Source organism: Stenella coeruleoalba (assembly GCF_951394435.1).
Source record: "Stenella coeruleoalba genome assembly, chromosome: 13".
In the NCBI taxonomy this organism is placed as follows: Eukaryota; Metazoa; Chordata; class Mammalia; order Artiodactyla; family Delphinidae; genus Stenella; species Stenella coeruleoalba.
Genome location: NC_137159.1, coordinates 55,703,026 through 55,711,359, shown reverse-complemented (window position 1 = coordinate 55,711,359; position 8,334 = coordinate 55,703,026). Strand labels below are relative to the sequence as shown.

Genomic DNA, 8,334 nt, shown 5'->3' with positions numbered 1-8,334 from the left:
TATTTGAAAACTGGCCCTACCACTTACTTAGGTAACCCCCCTTTGCCTCAGTTTCCTCATCTGTAAAAGAAAATACTACTACTACTTACTTCATAGGGTTGGCATGAGGATTAAATTAGTTAATAAGGTGTAAAGTTCTTAGAACAGTGCCGGGCACATGGTAAGTGCTGTGTAAGTGCGTTATTTTTTTACCCACCTACCCCCATGTTCTCCATATTCTTTGAAAGATTTTGTTCTCATACGACAAGTGAAAGAAATAATTAGGATCCAGCCAGGATCCAGTCAGGAGGCGGAAACCACACCAGTACTTTGAACAGGGAAAATTCAACATGAACAACTGTTAACCACCAGTTAACGGGGACTACCTACTAAGAGGGGTCAACGGGACTCTAAGGGACACAGGAATAACGGATAAAGGGAGCAGCCACTACCTCCAGAGGTGACACAGAAAACCCACGGAAGGATAAACTCGCTCCCTGCCACAGCTGAGGCTCAGAACTCACGGGTGGGGCGTGGCGGGAGAAGTTTGCTGAGGAGGGGCAGGCTGGGGCTGGCGAGCAGGAAACGGTGATGGCCGAGCCTGACCGGAAGCGGCAGCTGTGCAGTAGAAGCCGGAAGCAAAGCCCTGGCAAGAGGGGGAGAAGGCCCTTCAGTGTTCTGCGGACGCCTCCCCCTGACGCGGCGCGAGCGTGGTGCTGGCTGGCACGATCGCAGGGCAGGGCAGAGACGGTGTACTTGGAGCTGAAGAAGCACCAAGTTCACAACAGGCGCACACCCCGTCAACGTCCTCATAATTAAACGACGTTTAACTGGGAGTGGTTCCTGTTTATGTTTCATGTGCTGATAGCGGTACGAAGGGGGCTGTGGTTAGGGCAGTCCCGTGCTCCCGGCGGTCCGCTGTAGTCACTAGTCGTGCCCGTTGAGCCCGTATTATTACAGCCACCCACCCCTACGCCCCTCTCTCTCAGAAATGTCCCTGTTGGGAGGATGAAGTGTGTGGTCACGTAGACAATAGTATTCCCACGGATAGTCGCCAGAGACACAATAAATACACACAAACAAACTTGCTTGAAGACAGCCCAGGTGTGGAGAAGCCACAAGATTCAGGGAGAAGACAAGGGCACTGAGGTGAGCGTGGCGGCCTGATTCCCCCTTGGGAGGTGGCAGAAACTAAGAGGCTGAAAAGCCGAACCAAAAGCAATAGTTCTCAAGGGTAATATGTGATTTTAAAAATGTACATCGGAGTCTGTCTAAAAGAGCTCTTTTAATAAGCATAAAGTAAGTCTGACATGCAAGCACAGTGTCATTGTTAAAACGGCAGCATCTTTCTTATCGCTACGTAAAGTGATGGCACATTTTACAGGTCATGGCCACTTAGGTTTGATGAAATACAGTCTATTTGTTCCTACGGTATACTTGTTCCCACGTACAGTGTCTCTATAGGAGAGATTCCTAGAAGTGGAACTGCTGGGTCAAAGGTCATATATTTGATAGATTCTACTAAACTGACTTAAAAACAAACAAACAAACAAAAACCCTGAACAGTGTCCATTTCCTCACACTCTCCTCAACACTGAACGTTACCAATCTTTAAGACTTTTCTCCTCTGACAGGCTCTCACCATGTCCTCATTTCAGCTTCAGTCCAGAGTGAAGGGAATCTGTGATTCCCAAAGTATCATCATGTTCCACTCCTATGTGTAATTGGTTCAAATCTGCATCATACTTTCCTAGAGTTTGGGCCTTAAGACCTACACATCTTTCTCCTCCTAAGGAAAAATAAAGGGTCATTTCTCCACGTGGTGCTGGTGAGGATCATGGACTATTAGGATAGGAAGGGATCTTAGACACTGCCAAATCCTAGGAGTTCTGAAAGACATTCAAGACGGTCTTCACTGTTACAGGTGGCAGAGTATCTTTTCAATTTCTACTTAGAAAAGTAATAATTAAAATAATTCTTCAGACAACCTCTTGCCCCATCAACATGCGATCACTTGGGGAGCGTCTCAGTGCCTGTTGACCAGCACCTGCAGTGGTCCCTGCATACAAGAAGTGTGCGTGACTCAGCTGAAGAGGTGGGTCGTAGGTGACTTGTGACTCCTCTACAGCAACTTTTAAAAGTCATATACTGCTTCATATACAGCCATAATGGAAAGCTGGCTAAACACATAAAAAGTTTGCTGAAATAAAGTAAAAGAAGACCATATACTGAAAATTCTACAAATTTGGTTCAAGATGATATTCATTTACTAAACGTGCAAATTGCATTCTGCTAATCAAAATATCTTGTATGTCAGAAACAAAAGCCCAAAAGAGAAAATATAGTGATCATTATATCCAATTTGGTCTTTCGTTATTAGGGATGAAGACCAACCATACCCTCTTCATGTTATTTGCAGAATGGTGCTTACATATAGCAGCCAGAACCCTTCTGTTTTAGCTCATCATTTAGACACAAAACCATGAAAGGAATAAAAATAAACCAGTTTTTTAAAGTGCAAAAAGCACAAATTCTAAACATTCGTTTAGGAAAGCAGTTTGTGTCTATTTTTGATGCTACAATGAGTCATTAAATTTCATACATTTTAATATACATTTGTCCTAAGACCAATATGATATATGTTCTTTTAAAAGTTATTGTTAACAAAGCATGCTTTTCCCTTACATAATTAAAGTAAATTAAACATTTTGCATTACATGGTAAATGGAAGAAGGTTGAGACTAGTCTTATTACAGTATGGGTATTACTCAAGATTATTTTAACATTATACATATATCTAAAATAGGTTTTATTTTAAAAATCACTTCTTTATTACACATCACACAAATTATTAAATGCTTAAATAATTGCAAGTTGTTATCAAGAGTATACATGGTAAAAGGCATTCTCCAGTTAAGCTAGAAAGCTCTTATCTGGTCTAGATCCCTCAGTTTATAAATGAGGAAACTGAGGCCCAGAAAGGGTAAGAGATTTACTTAAGGTCACAGAGCCAGGGAGGGCCTCAGACTCACTCTTAGTTCTTTGCTCTTCAGGGTGAGTGTGTATGAGGTTAAGTGATTTGAAGTTCTCAGTATACTTGTTCTTGCTGAAAAATCTCTCTGGTGGCAGAGATTCTGACACTGCCCCCTCTAGGTTCAACATTGCCCTCACTCCTCCCTTAGAGCCCCAATTTCCTTGGGGACTAAGCTATTTTAGTTCCCAAAGGCTGTATCAGATGCTGCCTTCCCTTCCCATGCAACCAGGGTCAGTCAGTATCTGCTGAACCAATACTGTTAAGGAGTAAGTCCATGAAAGCGGAGAGTGGGAAGGGAAGCTGGACCACCAGGGGCCATTTTTTTTTTTTTTTTCAGGGGCCATTTTTGCTGCTTATAGTTCACCAGGCAGATTCTACCTGAGGGATTCAGGAGGGAGAAAGAGCAGACTCGGCAGATGCTACTGGATTTGAGAAGACGCTGTGTATGAGTCTACAACTTACTTTCTTGTCTTTCAGGAAATTAACCCCTTTCAATTTAGGGGGAAAAATTATTCCCACCTGGGGGCAAATCATGCATTTACTTTTGGAACTTGTTCCATCTTTTGGGAGGGACTTATTTCAAAGGCTCACTCTCTGCTGCCCTTGATTTACCAAGGACTTGCCAAAGCACGCTCCAAGGAGCCCTAATCCTGGTGTGTTGTAAACAGCTCTGCATCCCACCATCTGCCTAGTACCTGATGGGATCTTGCAAGGGTGTTGACCATCCCCCTTCTGAGCTCTTGCTCTGGATGTGTGTCTCTTACAGTTTACAAACCACCAGGAGAGGCTCGCCTATCTCCTTTCTCTGGGTGCACAACCCAGTCTGTACAAAGCAATGAACTTCCTGAAAACACCTTCAGGAGGCCTCTGCCTTAAACAGAACCTGTGCTTGTCTCATCATCTGCCTGATCTCTCTAATCTCTTCTGCTCCAATTTCAAGGCTCTTCTACAATCGTACTCTCGACCTCATCACCTGAACACAACCTGTTAATGTGGGTTAGTCACCATCAAGGTGATTATGCATGATCTTTATTCTGCCCCCATCACTTGCTCATACTGGTTCTGAAATCTATTGACACGGTGCTCTGTTGTTTACTCTTCTGGCTCTCCCAGGAAAGCAGAGGTCACCGGAACAGGGTGACCAACATGCCAACAGAGGCCCAGGAGACAATCGACTGATGCAACGCCAGAGGAAGAGAGGGAGGGGGGAGGGGGGCATTTTGTGGAGGAGGCTACAGCTACCCTCCCAGAGGGATGCAGGTTCCTAGCAGAGTTATCAGTCAAGGGCAGTAGGCACAGTGCCTAGAGCCCCCCAAATGTTTACATTTTAATTTTTTTTTGAAATAATAAATATAATAATGAATGTAACAATAAATCCAGCCTGGATTATATTTGTGGTTTGTAGTAGCAAAATATAATTTTAAAAAATTTTTGTTGTTTTGATGGACAAAGTGGCCCACGAAGACAAAAGTGTGTAAGGCACAGGACAGTCATAATTCGGCCCTGGGTACGGTTTACACTTTCTGGTTTTAAAAAAAGAAATGGATATCCAGATATTTGTAGGGGACCTCTTGTTTTTAAATATTAGGAACTCGCTTTAAAATTAAACAAAACATACACGTCGTGGCCCAACAAAACACGTGGAGCTTAGCTTGCACCGTCTTGAAGGCCTGGGCTATCACCGTGTCCCCAGAATGCCCGTGGTTGGACACGATCCGAGCACCCCGCTCAGGATGTAAGAAGGGGCAGGAGAAAGCCTTCGGGTCAGGACAAGGGTCTGACGGTTAAATCTCTGCCCGGTCCGGTCTTGGAAGCTCGGTCGCCACTCCGGCCCAGGCGCTCCCTGGCTGCCCCACCGGCAGGCGCGGGCTTTGCTCATTCACGGGTTTTCCCGCTCCTGCCGACTTCCAGGGCGGCGCGGGGGGTAGGGGGGTGGGCTCCTCCAGCTCACCGGTCACGCGGGGGCGCGGGTCAGAGGCGACAGTCCAGGGCATCTCCCCGCTCGGCCCCACCCCTCGGAACAAGGCCCGCCCGCCGGCCGCAGCCCGGTTCCCGGACTAGGCCTGCTTCTCGCGGGGCCTGCTCCTGGGAGGCGAAACTCCACACTGAGGGCGCGGAGGTGGTTTCAGACCGCAGCGCCCGGGCTCCTCCTCCCGCGCTACCCAGGGAGGCGGGCTGTGCTCTTTTCAAGGTCCCGCCAAAGGGCCCCGCCCTCCCGGAGGGAGACCTAGCAGCCTTCCCTCCTACACTAGGCCGGGGACCGCCGGACCGGAAGCTGCGGGGTCTCGGGGCCCCGGTTCGTTCTCGCCTAGCCGCAAGCCGCGGGTGCGCATGCTCTGCGAAGGCCCGCACAGGGCCCGGGTGAACCCTGATAGAGCCATCGCGAGGCGGGGTAAGCGGAGCTCCAGTGGCGCAATCGGTTAGCGCGCGGTACTTATACAGCAGTACATGCAGAGCAATGCCGAGGTTGTGAGTTCGAGCCTCACCTGGAGCATGACCCTTTTGGATACCCGCACCCCCCTTTTACCCCCTTGCTCAAGGGAACGAGTCAGTCTCTCTTTAGTCTCCTCAGTTCCTGTCTCTCACTGCTCTACTTGCACGTCCTGCTTCGCTGCAGGCAGGAAGCCGCTCTCCTTGGCGCCTCACTCGCTTTCGAAGCTACTTGTTGCCCCCGCGCAGTGCACCGTCCAGCCGCCCGAACCCGTACGTTTACCTGCTGCTCCCTCTTCCTAGGCATTTCCTTTAACGGCAGTCCCGGGTCCCGGTACCGGGGATGAGGACGGGAAGTCCCGGGGCGCTGCACCGGTGATGGGACCCTACCTGGGCCTCGTCATCGAAAATTCCAGGCGCCCTCTCTACGGGGCGTGCCCGAGTTCCCGGCGCCGGTTCCCTGCTGCTGCCCCTCACCCAGGGCCGGGAGCGGCGTGGTGAGCGCTGGCTGTCGGGTCCCGAGCGGGGCGACCGCTCCCGCGAGCTGGGGCCCGAGGCCCAGCGCAGGGCCTCAAGTGAAGCAGTCGCTCTCCTCCTTTTTAACTATGGGTTGGCCAAAAAGTTCGTTCGGGTTCTCCGTAACATCGTTACCAAAACCGCGAACGAAAACCCGAACGAACTTTTTGGTCAACTCAATGCTGATAACTGGTCGTTGCCGCCTTCCCCCGATCTGCAGAACCCCTAGACCGCGGGCCCCTCTCCCTTACCCAGGCCTCCAGGCCTCCCTGGGCGGATTTGCAGTTTGGGAAAAGTGCCTGGGCGTTTCCCTCCCCCTATCTGTGCCCCTGCTCCCCGGTGTCAGTCAGGAGTGGTGGAATTCGCTGGCAGACGGGAGAACAGACGTTTTCTAGGGATATCCTTTCCGGCCTGCTGCACACCCCAGGTTCAGAAGTACCCCCGGGGAGCAGGAAATATGCCAGCTGGGTTTTGAAATCTTCCAGCACGCGAACATTCTGAGGCAGGGGGGCCGCTTTGTCAGGGGGTGGACGGATGCCCCACATCCTCAGGAGGTGGGGTGAAGTAGGGAGCAAGCTTAGTTGGGATGAGAGGCCTCCCGGACGTGTACTCCCGAAAGAGTGGTTTCAGCTGTTTTTATGGGCGTGCTAGGAGTTAACTCCTGGGATGGAAATACTACCAGGAGCGGTGAGAAGCAAGACCTAGAAAGCTCGGAGGTAGTGGGTGGAAGGTGGAGCTCTTGTCTGTCTCCTCGGCTGCTAATCCCAGTCCCAGATTCCGAAAGGGGAGCCCCATGCCTCCTGAAATGTGAGAAAATCCTTCCACCTCACCCAACCTGGCTGCCAGTTCCTCGCTGAACCGGATCTTTTCGCTCACAGGCTCATCCTCAGCAGATGGTTGAGTGCTCCCCTTTAGAATTCTAGCCAGCCTGGAAGCAAACATCTATCCCCAACCCCCACCAAAAAAAGTTTGCTTAATTTTTTTTAAAAAACAGGTTTATCGAGATATAATTTATATACCCTACAATTCACCCATTTAAAATGTACAATTCAACGAATTTTAGTACATTTACAGATATGTGCAACCATCACCACAGTCAATTTTAGAACATTTTCATCAACTCAATAGAAAATCCTGTATCCTTTAGCTATCACCTCACCCTACCCCTAAATAACCACTAATCTACTTTCTGTATCTACATTTACCTATTCTGGACTTTCATATGAATGGAATCATGTAATATGCGGTCTTTTGTGACTGGCTTCTTTCAGTTATCCTAATGTTTTCAAGATTCATCCACATCCTACCTTGTATTGGTGCTTCATTTCTTTTTTACGGCTGAATAATATTCCGTTATATGGATTCTTCCCAATTTTGAACAATGGAGAAAAGGTTGGCATTTTAAACACATTTGCTGAAAACTGCTTTTTATAAGGGAATTAATTTTAAAATGTACAAAGCATAAAAACAGTCACCCTTGCCAAGTGTATGTTTTTAACCTTACGAGGTTATCACTGCAAGAACTGGTAAGATATTTCCAAGAGCTCAGCCAAGAGCTGAGCACGGAGCAGTTTCCTCACGTGGACAGAAATGCATGAATGAAAGGTCATTCTGCCCAACTCCCTATCCATGTTGGAGTCCCTTCTGCAAAACCCTAGCTCCTATTTGAAAAGTTCTAGCATCAAAATGTCATTTCTTCACAAGATGATGCATTCCACTTTCTGTCAACTCTCATGGTTAGAACATTCTTCCTCTTAAATATTGTTTCTGTCCCTATAGGTTATTGCTGGAATGGTGGTGGTTTGGGGAACTCTTTTTTGGTGAGACGGTCAAGTGGGAAGGTAAGAAGCTAAATTATCAATAGTTGCCCTTGCTCTATTTAATCTGGAAATCACCAGATAGATTATTAGTGGATTATAAACAAACAAATAGACCACTGGCAGATTTGTAGATCAATGTCTTAATGTGAGGTTGATAGGATTTTTAAAGGGTGTGATGGGTGATAAAGATCAAATCAGAAAATTATGGGAACATGCTATAAAAACCATAAAGTACTCCATATACAGGTGTAAGGAGGTGACATTCCTATCACCACAAAACTAGTGGATTAGGCCTATATGCAATGTATGGTGGCTTTAAGGAGGAAGACGGGTAAATATGAGGTGGATGAACCCAGAAGGTAGGTTGAAGTTATAGCTGAACAGCTGTAGACGTCTAGCTGGAGACAAGCCTGACCTACCTACCCGTTGAAATCCGTTGAACTCTATTGAACTATGCACACAGGTTGACATTAGCTTTGTAGATGGCTTTGGATGGGCTTATTAAAACTGTGTGTGATACAAAGCTGGAAGGGAGTGCAAATTCAGTAGAATTTC

At 47.7% G+C, this 8,334-nt stretch overlaps 1 long non-coding RNA gene across 2 annotated transcripts in view; it reads left to right on the top strand.

Annotated features, from left to right (window-relative positions):
• Positions 1 to 4,948: 4,948 nt before the first annotated feature.
• LOC307195922 overlaps positions 4,949 to 8,334 on the top strand; it is a 160,518-nt gene continuing 157,132 nt past the window's right edge. For both annotated transcript variants that reach the window (XR_013830990.1, XR_013830991.1), the window contains exons 1-2: positions 4,949 to 5,405; positions 7,739 to 7,800. This is a non-coding gene — a long non-coding RNA (uncharacterized lncRNA). The remainder of the gene's footprint in view (positions 5,406 to 7,738; positions 7,801 to 8,334) is intronic.